The sequence below is a fragment of the Tyto alba genome, unplaced genomic scaffold (genome assembly GCF_018691265.1).
Source record: "Tyto alba isolate M040663 unplaced genomic scaffold, T.alba_DEE_v4.0 Super-Scaffold_20000042, whole genome shotgun sequence".
NCBI classification, from domain to species: domain Eukaryota; kingdom Metazoa; phylum Chordata; class Aves; order Strigiformes; family Tytonidae; genus Tyto; species Tyto alba.
The window spans coordinates 12,947,702-12,959,138 of record NW_024881293.1 but is presented as its reverse complement, the minus strand read 5'-3'; the positions used below and the strand labels follow the sequence as shown (position 1 = coordinate 12,959,138).

Sequence of the window (11,437 nt, the reverse complement as noted above, 5' to 3'; positions counted from 1 at the left end):
TTTCATAAACAAATACAGATGAAGTAGATGAAGAAAACATGCAGGCATTTAAGATATTGAAAACAAAAGCTGTGAATTAAGCAGCATTTGCAGTCTGCCCTCTTTAAAATAAATTTATTTTAAAGTTAGTGTTAACATTAAGCACTTTCAATGTCAGGTATTTAAAGTTCATTGAAAATGTCCTTCCACTTTTTATTCAGTATTGTGATGAGAAGAAGAACATGGGGTGAGTGCGTGAATCTGAGGAAGTGTGTGTGTATTTAAATTGAAAGAACTTATTCCAATGACTTCCTTATATTGTTTTTGTTATTATTTGGAATTTGGAAAACAAACCTTGTTTTCCTACGTAGGTTTCAGTGTACTGTTCTGAGTTTTGGTGTTTATTTAGGATGAATGAGAATTTCTGCAAATGAGACACTTTATAATTTGGAGTTTGCAGATCTACTCGAGTAAAGCTCTACAAGGAAAATTACTCTGCTATAAAGTGAGCTGGTGTGTGCCTTTGGATATGAAGGGAATGTGTGTTTTTAATGGTAGAGTTTATTAGTAGGATGATGTTTAATTTCCTGTACATCTATGTTGTGAAATATCCAGTATGTGATTTAGTAGAATGAGTGTTTTGTGGATATTGAGATGTAAGATTAACAGTGTTGCAAAAAGAAAGCAACACAAGGATCTTTCTTCTGTTTTGGGAATTCCCATCTTGCTTCCCATCAAGTTTACAGAATCTAGGCTCTGGACAGTTTAACTGAGCACAAATTAAAAAATACCCCAGCTTCATCCTGGCAGGCTTCCATGGTCCTGTAATTGCAGCCCGTTTGAAAGAGCATGGGTTGTGTGGTGATGGTGACTGCGAGGAGACGGGTCCTCCCAGCGACCTGGGGCATCTCCACAGTCTCGGCAGGGGAAGGGGGGAAACTGCAGCCACCGTCCTCTGTCCGAAATTGGGCTGCCCTCACCTCTGGTACTGCTGCATCTTCTGCGGGGGAAATTGGAATGGAGTGTAGGTGAATCCCAGTGCTTTTAAAGAATGAACTGGTGGGGAGAGGCAGATTCAGTGCACGGGTAGTAGCTGATGTGTTGTGTTTTTTGTTTTTGTTTTTTTTTTTTTAAAAAAAACTCCAGCTACTGCAGCCTACAAGAAAGCCTAAACTATTGTGAGAGCTTGAGATGAGGTGTTCAGGTCTAACACGCTCGCCTTTTTATGTTCATTTTACTCCTCAGGTGCTGTGGTTCTCCAGGTCCCTCGAGTAAGAGAGACTGGACTGGTCGTGGTGGCTGAGCTTGTCGCAAAAAACAGAAGTTTGCTAAATGCACTGATGGTGCTGTTACTGCCTTTCTGTGAAATGCAGGCTTGCCATCTTCACCACCTTGCTGCTACCCTTGCTCCAGGCTTCCCTCAGGGGCACAGTTACTGCAACAACCCCGAGGCCCTCAGCCATGGGGGAAAGGCGCAGCCTTGGGCCTGTTTGGCTCTACCTCGGGGTCAATCCCCCCCTCTCTGGGGGGCTCCGGACCGGGGACAGGTTAAGGACGGGTGCCGGGGCTCTGCCCGGACCCCGGCCGCCATGAGGCCGCCTCAGGCGGCGCGCGGAGGGGGGGGGGCCGTCCTTCCCCGCCCCATTGGCGCAGGGCGGCCGCAGCGCCCCCCCCGCCCCCCCCCCCGCGCGCTGCTGTGCGGCTCCTCACGTACTCACCGCCCCGCGCCCCCGCCGGAGCCCAGAGCCGTGCGGCCCTGACGGGCACCCCGCGCGACCTATCCACGCCCGCCTTGCCTCTCTCTTGCCCAATCGCAGCTGGGGGCGAGGCGCTGTTTCCCAAAGGGCGCATCCTATTGGCGGAAAGAGACCGAGCGACGTGAGAGCGACCGGCTGCTCCGCCTGCGGGTGGGCGGGGCGTTACCCTGCGCAACCCGCCAATCAACGGCTGCCCTCGGCTTGTTGTTCGGTGAACGGCTCCGCCATGGGTCGTAACCGCCGCCTCTCACCGGCGGCGCGCCCAATCGCTACGAAGGCGGTGCCGGCCGCAGCCAACGAGCGGGGCGAGGAGGCGGGCGGCAGGTGCTGGCCGCGGGGTGCTGCGCTCTCCTCGCCGCCCCCCTTCCGCTCTGCCCCCCGCGCCGGGCCGCTCGGCGCTGCGCTGACGGGCAGCCCGGGGCCGCCGCCGCCGCCGCCGAGGGGGACCGCCCGCGGGCTCAGGTACGGGGGCGGCCGGCACCTCGCCTCTCCCTCCCTCCTTCCCTCCTTCCCCGCGGGGGGGGCCCTGCCGCTGCCGGCGGCTCCACCCCCGGAGCCCCCCGCAGCTCGGCGCTGCCCAGCCCTCAGGGCTCCAGGCACCGTCCCGCCGGCCTTCCCCGGCCTCAGCCCCTTCTCCACAGCCGCTCCTCAGCGACGGGCCCCGGCTTTGCCTTTTCGCTTCCGGACGGCGGCCCGCCGCGCCTCTCCTCCGCCGGCCGGCCCTCCTCCTCCTCCTCCTCCTCTCCACGGCCCGGCCCTCGGCCGCCGCCGGGCCCCGGCAGCGAGGGGGGGGGGGAACCGGCCTGTGCGGGCAGGGCCCGGCCCGGCCCGCTCCCCCCGGCCCAACGCCCGCTTTGTCTGGGAGCGGGCGCGGTGGGAGCTCCCCCCCGCCGCCCCCGTTCCTACACCCCGCCGTGTGTGTCCCCTCCCCCGCTGCCTCAGATGTCCGCGGAAGGCTCCGCGTCTGAGCGCGGTGTTTCAACGCAGAAATTTATTTTTTTTTTTTTTTTTTTTTCCCGGGACGGGGGTGGGGGGGGTGGGGGAGGAGGCCCCGAGTGGTCTCTAACCGCCCCCCGGCGCCGGGGGGTACCGGCCGCGGGCGCCGGCTGGGCCCGGGGCGGCGGCGGTTGCGTTGCGGGGCGGTTGTTCGCCGCGGTGGGGGATTGATTGGGGCGGTGGAGAATAAAGCGGCTGCTCGGCGGTTGGCGGCGGGGGCTGCGCTGGGCGAGGGGAGCTGGCGGCGGCTCCGGGATGCTGTGGTTGAGCTCCCGGCGGAGAGCTGCAGGCCCGGGGCTCGCAGAGCCTGCTGGCAAGAATATGACACCGGCATTATTTTCCTCCCCCCCACCCCTCCTCTTCAGAGACTGTCAAAGTCTAGGGCCAAACCTAAGCGGTTGGTGTTTTTTTTTTTTTTTTTTTTTTTTTTTGGTAGTTGTAATAAGCCTGACGTGAATAGAAACACCCGTGGTTATACGCAGAGATCTTTCCTCGCCCCTGGCCAGTCAGCCTCTCGAGCAGAAACGTTGCAGGGTGAAAAAGTGAGATGACCGGCTCTGAAACAGTTGTGGTCTGCAGAAATTATCTGTCCGGTCACACTGTGGTGACTTGCCCTGGCTTTTAGGCTTCTAGCTGCTCAGTTTGCCCTTTTATAAGGGAATAAATAGAAGGCTCTTTTGGGATGTAGTATGTAGTGAAAGGGGAAACTATTCAGGAAACCTTTCACCTAGAGGTGGTACTTGGCTTTCCTTTAAAGCTGGCTTTGGTTCTTGTTCGTGAAGACGGAGTGTATAGCTGCGTAGGACCTAGGTATATTGCAGAAAGTCTATTTTGGACTCCATTGTTTTAAAGGGTTAAAGTCAGGCATTAGATTTAGTTTTATACACGTTCTTTAACTTTTATACTTTTTAATAAAGCTGTTCTAGAGAATGGGTGCTGTTCAGGGGCACAGACTGTTCTTGTGTTGCTGTTAAGGCCTAGAACATTGGAGTTCCACTCTCATTTAGTTGTCTTTGTGCTGGGGCAGTGTAAATAGATTATCATGCTGTATCAATCTTGACCCTTCTAAAGTTAAGTTTCCTTTAACCAAGAAGGGCTCAATTTTATGGAACTCTGTTCATTAGAAACCTAATCATGTTTGCTTTGTTTTGTTTTTTTTTTCCTTTTTCACACACAATAAGTTACTTCTTTCTTATGAACTTTTATTTTTTTTCTGTTCTGTTTCCTTTTCCTGTTTTGGTAAAGTTCACATAATCACTAGAAATCTTAAGACTAGAATTTAAAATTTACAGTTACTCCGACAGTTACTTTATGTAATTGCTGACATGTACGTGGGGGGTAATTGCTTTTTGACAGTAAGTTCCTAATTCTTAGGTTCCCCTGTAATAAATTAAAGAAGTTGAGGCAGGTAGACTGACTCCTCCAGCGCCAAAAGGAGTCGATGGCTGTTTCGTTCTCATTAGTGGTAGGAGTTACTCCTATGCAAAGTGTATGTAGGTGGATATACTTGATTCCTTGTTCCAGAGCCAAATGTTCACGTATAAGACACTCACTGAAATGGCTTTAGACAGGAAAATGCTGTTCCAACACTCAGGAATGTATTATTCCTTCTTCTTTTTTTTTTACTTATTGAAAAAAATAATTCTCTTAACCAGTCCAGTGGGACCAGCATATAAATGGTCTTACATATAAGAAGTTTTCTCAGTAAGTTAAAACACATGGACGAAAGAACAAAGTACACAGGTCTGACATTCAAAGTTTGACTTTAGGGTGAACAGGGTCCTTTATAAGTAAGACCTTACATACATAAGAGGTTTCATCACCTTTCTGATGGGAAATGATTAAAAAATGCATTTTCAGGGAGGATCCCACCTGTCTTCTCTAGGTAATGCTGGTGGTTGTTCTGAGGCAAATACAGCACGTGGAACTACTTACTGGCCCATTAAACTGAGCTGTTGAAGCAAAATGGAGTGAAAACTATTTCTGGAGATATTGTCAGCTCCTGTCACTAACAGATAAGATAGAGTGATTGTTTTATACATCTGCAGGCACTGGGCATTTTAAATTATCAAAAACATAGGCAACTTCTGAAAACTTGGAGCTATTTCCATACAAGAGGTCTCAAGAAATTTTATGAGTTGGGAAAACCAGTTTGTCCAGACATACTGGATAAGCGTGTTAGCTATATGGGGGGTTTTTGCACATTTATCAAGAGTTATGTTATTCTTATTTTCTGTGAGGATGTCCAGCTGCAATACAGTCAACAATGTGTTGGCATTCAGGTGGCTGTAATTAGCCTTCAAAGTTTGCATCACATTTCAGTGAATAGGGGAGTTCACATGTAAGTACAAATAATAGCACTGTCTTGCTGCAGCCTGAGACAACCATGCATCAGTTAACATGTTATGAAAATCTCTTTGCAGTTGTAAGAATTAGAAACTTTATTTCCTTTTAATTAATTCTAGGCAATATAGAAGAACTGTGGACTGGTGAATGCTTCAGCCTTTCTGACTCACTTTTTAATGTTTTACTGTGTGCCATTGAAAAGGATTTGCAACGCCTGTTACTGTCTGTCCGTTCGTTGTCTGCTTGTGCTATACGCAGCATTACTTGCAATATAGCATCTGTTAATATCAAAGATGGATGACAGCTAAATATGTCCCTGCAAGTGGGGGATTTGCTTAATATATTTGGATGCCATCAGGATTCTCCGTGGCTGTGCAAGGCAGTGTTTGAAGTAATTAGTTGTCGTCTATTTAAGAATCGAAAGATGGTTTGTCTGTTTGATGTGCTAGCAAACTGAAAACCTTAAGTAGTGCTGAAATTGGCATAAATCTCATCATTTTACATAGGTTTAGTGATATTAATGTCATGCTATTGTTCTCAGTATAAAATCATTGTGGGATGAGAGGTGGTTTTCCATTTTCAGTAAACTGATCTTGCTTAGTAAGATTTTTTTTTTTTTTTTTTTTAAATCTTTGTTTTGGACCAAATATGTTCTGTCTTGTCACAACTTATGGATTTAGTCACTTATTACCATGGCTTAATTAAGGTACTTACTTTCATGTATATTTTCATGGAGTAAATTATTCTCTCTTATAAATTAAGCAGTTCCTTAATTATGTTCTTACTGGATGACTGCTGACACAGGAGAACACATTTGTATTCTGTTGTAATATGTTTGTGTAGTGTAAGATCCTTACTTAGTCTGTGTGTGCCTCAGTCATGGCAAAAATGATCTGCAACTTAATTATTTTTTTAATTTTGCTGTACCAGAAGGCTCATGAAAAAAGCCACGATTCCCAGTTTCTTGGAAAATATAGCATTGTTCTTTCATTTTCTAAACCTATATGATAAAAATACTCTATTTGAATATGGACTAAGAAGACAATGTTGGAAGTTGGTGGTGTGTTAAGATGATTTCCTGAGGTGTTCTGATAGTCCTTTACAATTTCCGGTATTACTTCAGAGCAGTGGGGAGGACTTTGGTGAGCGTCTGTGGGTTGGTGTGGTTTTGTTGTTTGTGGGGGTTTTTCTGTTTTGTTTGTTTGTTTGTTTTTGGTTGTTGTTGTTTTGTTTTTTTTTTTTGTAGATAAGTTTGTATGAAGTTTGCCATATTTGTTCTCAGTTCTGTGCTGGCAAAACAAGCGGTGCAGCTTTGGTTGTGATGTATGTGTTAAGGTTTGGAACTGTAGCTTCCTGAGGGAAGAACTGGATAAAATTGAGCTGGGAGAGATTAAAATTGTCTAATGTTACCTTGAAGCTAATGTGAAACTAGCTTGGTTTTCCCCAAGGTTTTGCTTTAATTTAGGTTTTAAATTGTCACTCCTTTCAGTTGCAGTTTTGGTTAAGAAGTGTGAAATGGGTATGAAATGAGATGCCTAACAGAAGACTGTGGGGTTCCCCCTGCTTCTCTCCGTGACCACGATGATTTAAAGTTATTTACAGGTGCAGCTGAGGATAGATGTTCCTGCTGAAGTGCACTTCTGGAGCTGTTATGCTTCTTGGCCCTGTCCTTCCGCCTCCTGGCTTTGCCTCTTGCTCAGTCTCTTCCCCAGTAGATGATTTTCTGGCAGTGCAGCTGCTGGTAAGCCTGGAATCTGGGTCAGTGTGTCACACCCACTCTAGGCAGGACCTAAAGCACCTTGTGCAAAAAATGCAACCAAGATTCCAATTTTTACATTGGCAAAATAGTCAAAAGCACTTTCAACAGTCAAATTTGCTGAAATTCTGTCTTAAAAAAATCTGAAGCAACCTAGAGAAGAAGTTGAGCAAGTCATGGGGAACATCTCTGCAGGCTTATAGTTCTGGCAGGTTTGCTGAAGCAAGACTGTCGGGAATTAGTCCTCATTAAGATATTAATCAGGTATAGGAATTACCTTTTTGTACAAAGCGATGCAGTAATCAAGTTTTCTGAAATACATACAAGTTTTGATAAGAATAACAGACTGTGGGTTACTTGACAATATTTTAAGGTTTGCGGCATTGCTGCATTGAATTAAAGTGTTGTGTGTTGAGACTTTAAGTTCTTGTTCAGACTGAACAGAATACATAAAAAAGAGGTGCTTTTTTTGTCAGTGGCTCCAGGCGTGGGCAGGAGGTTTCTTCTTTCACTGTGGTCTTGCAGTTTGAAATGGTGAGCTACTAAGTGCTCTTCTTCATATTCTAGCAAAGTGAACCCAAAGTCATTTTGTGTACCTGGCATCAAAGATCCAAAGTCACAGTAGAGCTGCAGAGAAGAACCAGTCCAGGTTAAATGTGTGTTTGGTTTGGTGTTTTTTTTTTGTTTTTTTTTTTTTTTTAAAAAAAAACCCAAACTTTTATAGCCTTGCAGTAAATATAGTGAAGATAGTAAAAAACAGCAGAGGTTAACTATTGTGTCATGCAGTAAACTGAAGTTCATAAGCTACCTGGTTATAGATTCTGTCTCAGTAGTGATATGCTGATTTGTGTGTTTTTAGTATGAGTTAATCTTGCATATTCAGTAAAACAGGGAATCTGAGGGGAGAGACAGTTGGGTACTGATTCTGAATTTATTTAGAAATAAACATTACAGAAGGCTGTTGACTACCTTGCTTCAGGCAATAATGAACTGTTTTAATTTCGTACAGATTTATTGCCTTTAAATCTAAATACTGTTTCTGCTTTTAAATGCTATTTGTGACTAAATTTTGCTGCAGTTTGAAGAAATGTACGAGTAACTATATGCTTGTATAGCTAAGAGGATGTTTTGAGGGAAAATTTTATTTTACTTTAATGAGCCACATATGCTGCTTGATTTCAAGTACAGGAGAATCTGGAGTTCTGGAGAGGCCTTGTGGAGTTTAAAATTTAATAGACGATACTCTAATTTGTCAAATCCCTGCACTGTAGATCTTCATCTGCTCGGCTGGTGGGTACTCACCATGCCTGTATGGGAATGTTGTCTCTGTTCTTATTTCTTAAATTTTTCTTCTGTTATGTTTACTTAGACTTTATGAACGTTATACAAAACGCAAAGCAATTTGGAGGTTAAAAATGTATTTAATTGAATATATAAATAATTTTGAGGAAAAGGTGTTAGTTTAAAATTATTGCTGTAATCTTACAGTAATTTAAAACTGTATTGAGCAACACCACAATGAATGCAGATTTACAAATTTTCACTGTCTTTGTATAAACGCTGTAATCTGATTCTCAGGAATCAGGGGGAAGACAGGAAAGTGTTCTCAGCTATGCTGGCAATGCATAACTCTTATCTAAAACTAGTAATATATAATTGCCTGTTTCATATACAGTCTTGATGTTTTGCAAAGGTTTGTCTTTTGCTCTGCTAAGAAACTTTTGATAGTGTCTGATCCATGAGAATTTAGATGTAAGTTTGAGTATAATTAGTTGGCTTACTGAGAAAGGAAGTAGATGGAAATAGAAGAATCTGCCCTCTGTGTTCCAGCCTAATTCATCAGAAAAAATGCCATTTTAAATAAACACATGAGGTTTCCATTAATATTTGTGCACAGTACTTAGTAGTCAAACAATGATTTAAGAGTAAATTTAAATATTTCTTTAAAGAACAGGGTTCTTACCTTGTTGCATGGGAAATGCCTCAAAAAATACTAAGTGAGTCAGAACAAGAAGTTCATTCAGGCACACTTAAAGTCTGGATTTTGTTGTTGTTTTGGTTTCATTTTGTATCTCTACAGTATTTTTGGTTGAGGATCAGATTTTTTTTTTTTTTTTTCCCCTCAACTAAACTTATTTTCAAGTGTGCCAGAGGCTTGAAATAGATGTGGGCAAGATTCACAGGCTGTGAACTTTCCTATTATTAATGGTGAAGGGAGTCTGCAGCCCAAGCCCACTTGCAGGTCCCATCCTGGGATGTGGTTGAGCCCTTCTGGCAAAGAGCAGAGGGAGGTAAAAACCTGCAGAAATGCTGTGAATCGTGGTTACTTGTGATGCTACTTGGCTGTCTGGATGACTCTGTATATATGTTTTTGTCTTTGCTGATAATGCTGTGTGTTACTGCAGGGGAGGGAGGTGGTTCTGCTTCTTCCCACATTCTGTCAGTTGCCTGACCGTGGCCTTTTCTCCCTGAGAATGGGCCTAAAACCAACCTGGTTGACAGTTTAATTGAGGACAGTGAACTAAATGACCAAGTTTAAGTCCTTGGTTCAGGTTTTCAGTTTTCCAAGCACTGGCAGAAGCAGTTGTTTTATCATTTTGCCCAGGCCTGTGGGGAAAACAGTGATGTCCTACCAGGGTAGTCTCACTTGAAAGAAAAGCTCAGGGTAGAGCTGCAGAGCCAGAGCAGTGTGAGGTAAGCGATGAGGTAAGGATGGATTTCTGGTGCACTGAACATTCTAGGAGTTTCCAGAGAGGGCACAGTGGCAGGTGCAAGGTAGCTTGCTTCTCTGTGATGGTGAAGTAAGGCACGTTGTGTTGGCTGGTGGGGACCATGTCCAGGTAATGAGGAAATCTTAATATGCTGTCCAGCCTGCCCTAGGATGAGGAATCCTAGGATGAGTCAAACCTCTTTTTTTCCAGTTGTTATTGAAAGGGCAGGGAAGGTTTAGTAGATGTATTTGGATCAATAGACATGAGTTTTCAAGGGAAATTGCCAGGTAAGGCAAGAAGACAGAAGGGCAAACAATTTGGGTGTTGAAACAGGATTAGAGAATTTGTTGCCATTGATACACAGTTTCCCGTTGTGTTATGCAGTGCTGCCAGGTTTTGATTGTGCTCTGACACATCCAGAGGGTTATAATGAAAAATGGAGGGGAAAGGAGGTTTTAAGATTTTGTTTTTATGATTTAAAAACATTGCTTAAGATATGACATGTCTCTTTATCTTTCTAAAGTATTAAACCAGTAAATTGTTTGCCTGATAGCAGCTTCCTCCGCTCAGGAGTAGAATGCACTCAGAATTTCTTCCCCAAAGAGTGAGCTTTAATAATTTGTTACATATTAATGATTTTTGTGCTTTGTGCTGGAAGTGACATCTTCTTTATGCCTTCAATTATCTAAGCTGTTTAGGTGTGCTTCATTTAGGTCTTCTCATTATATCTCCTCTTTTTTTTTCCTCAATATATGGGACTTAGTACACTTTTCTGCCTTGGTTTGGTGTGTGTTGTCCTTAGATGGTCTGCTGCAAGGGTGTATAATTCACTCTCCTTACGTAGTGTAATGAGCTGTGGAACTTAATTTTCTTAACTGCTAACAGCAGTTTTACTGGTGTTACAAGTGCAGTAATGTTTGTTGTCTGCATTGATTAGATTAAGAGTTAGTAGGTTCAGTGTTCTGTAATAAAAGGGCAATTCAACTGAAGAGCACCAGTAACCCTCAATCCATTTTTTTTTTTTTTTTTTTTTAGGTGTATACAACCTCTCCTGTTTGGGAAAAAGAGACTATGTTTTAGGAGGAGAATTAGTTATAAGTGTGCCTCTTAGAAAAGTTTAATCCACTAAGACTTCCCCTGTAACTTTCAGATGTTTGAAACTCTTTGTCACATGCTGAGGCTGTGGTGTGAGATGGTGGCTTTGTCCTATTGCTGTGGAAGTCCTACACCCACGACTACCTGCTTGTAAAGCACAGCCATGTAACCAGTCAGCTCCCTGATCATTTTGCACTGTGGCACCACAAATCATCATATTTGGCACAGGAGAAGAACAAATGGCCACGGATGGGAGCTCAGTAGCTATCCAAGTTGGTACTGCTGGGAAATTTCCTTTTGTTTCAAATTGTGGCCAGCACTTTGTTTATTCTGTGAGATTTTGATGGCTGCGGTCCTTCTTCCTTCAGCAGGGTGTGATACCTGTGCCAGTGTGTGTGCCCACCACCAGTGCAGTCGGGCTAATGTGTGTATTTTCTGCTCTGAGTTGGCAGCAGGTTGCAGTGTATGCTCAGGAGGATATTTCTATGTGTCTTTTCAGCCCCTTCCATCACAACCTAAGTGAAATCTTGTGGAGTTGCTGTGGATGCTATGTATCTTCTTCTCACAAAGTTATTTTTGCTGCCTGTGGCTTGAATGCAATGGTTTTGTCTACCAGATTTTGAACGCCTACTTTCTTCTTTTTCTCTATAGGTGTATGTTCCAAAGGGCCTTTTCCTTCATCTTTTTGTATGTTTGGCTGTCTGGTTTCCAGGTCTTTGGCAAAAAGCTAGTAAGAGGGTTTTTTTTTTGAGGGGGTAATGGTGGTAAACTGCACTTCTGGAGAGACAGCAAGTTGT

General features: G+C 44.2%; 1 protein-coding gene across 2 annotated transcripts in view; it reads left to right on the top strand.

Annotated features, from left to right (window-relative positions):
• The first annotated feature begins 2,038 nt into the window (after positions 1–2,038).
• The window catches only part of KDM4B (lysine demethylase 4B), a 92,279-nt gene continuing 82,880 nt past the window's right edge, over positions 2,039–11,437 (top strand). For both annotated transcript variants that reach the window (XM_032994692.2, XM_032994691.2), the window contains exon 1: positions 2,039–2,198. The gene's annotated coding sequence lies outside the window, so the exon portion shown is untranslated. The remainder of the gene's footprint in view (positions 2,199–11,437) is intronic.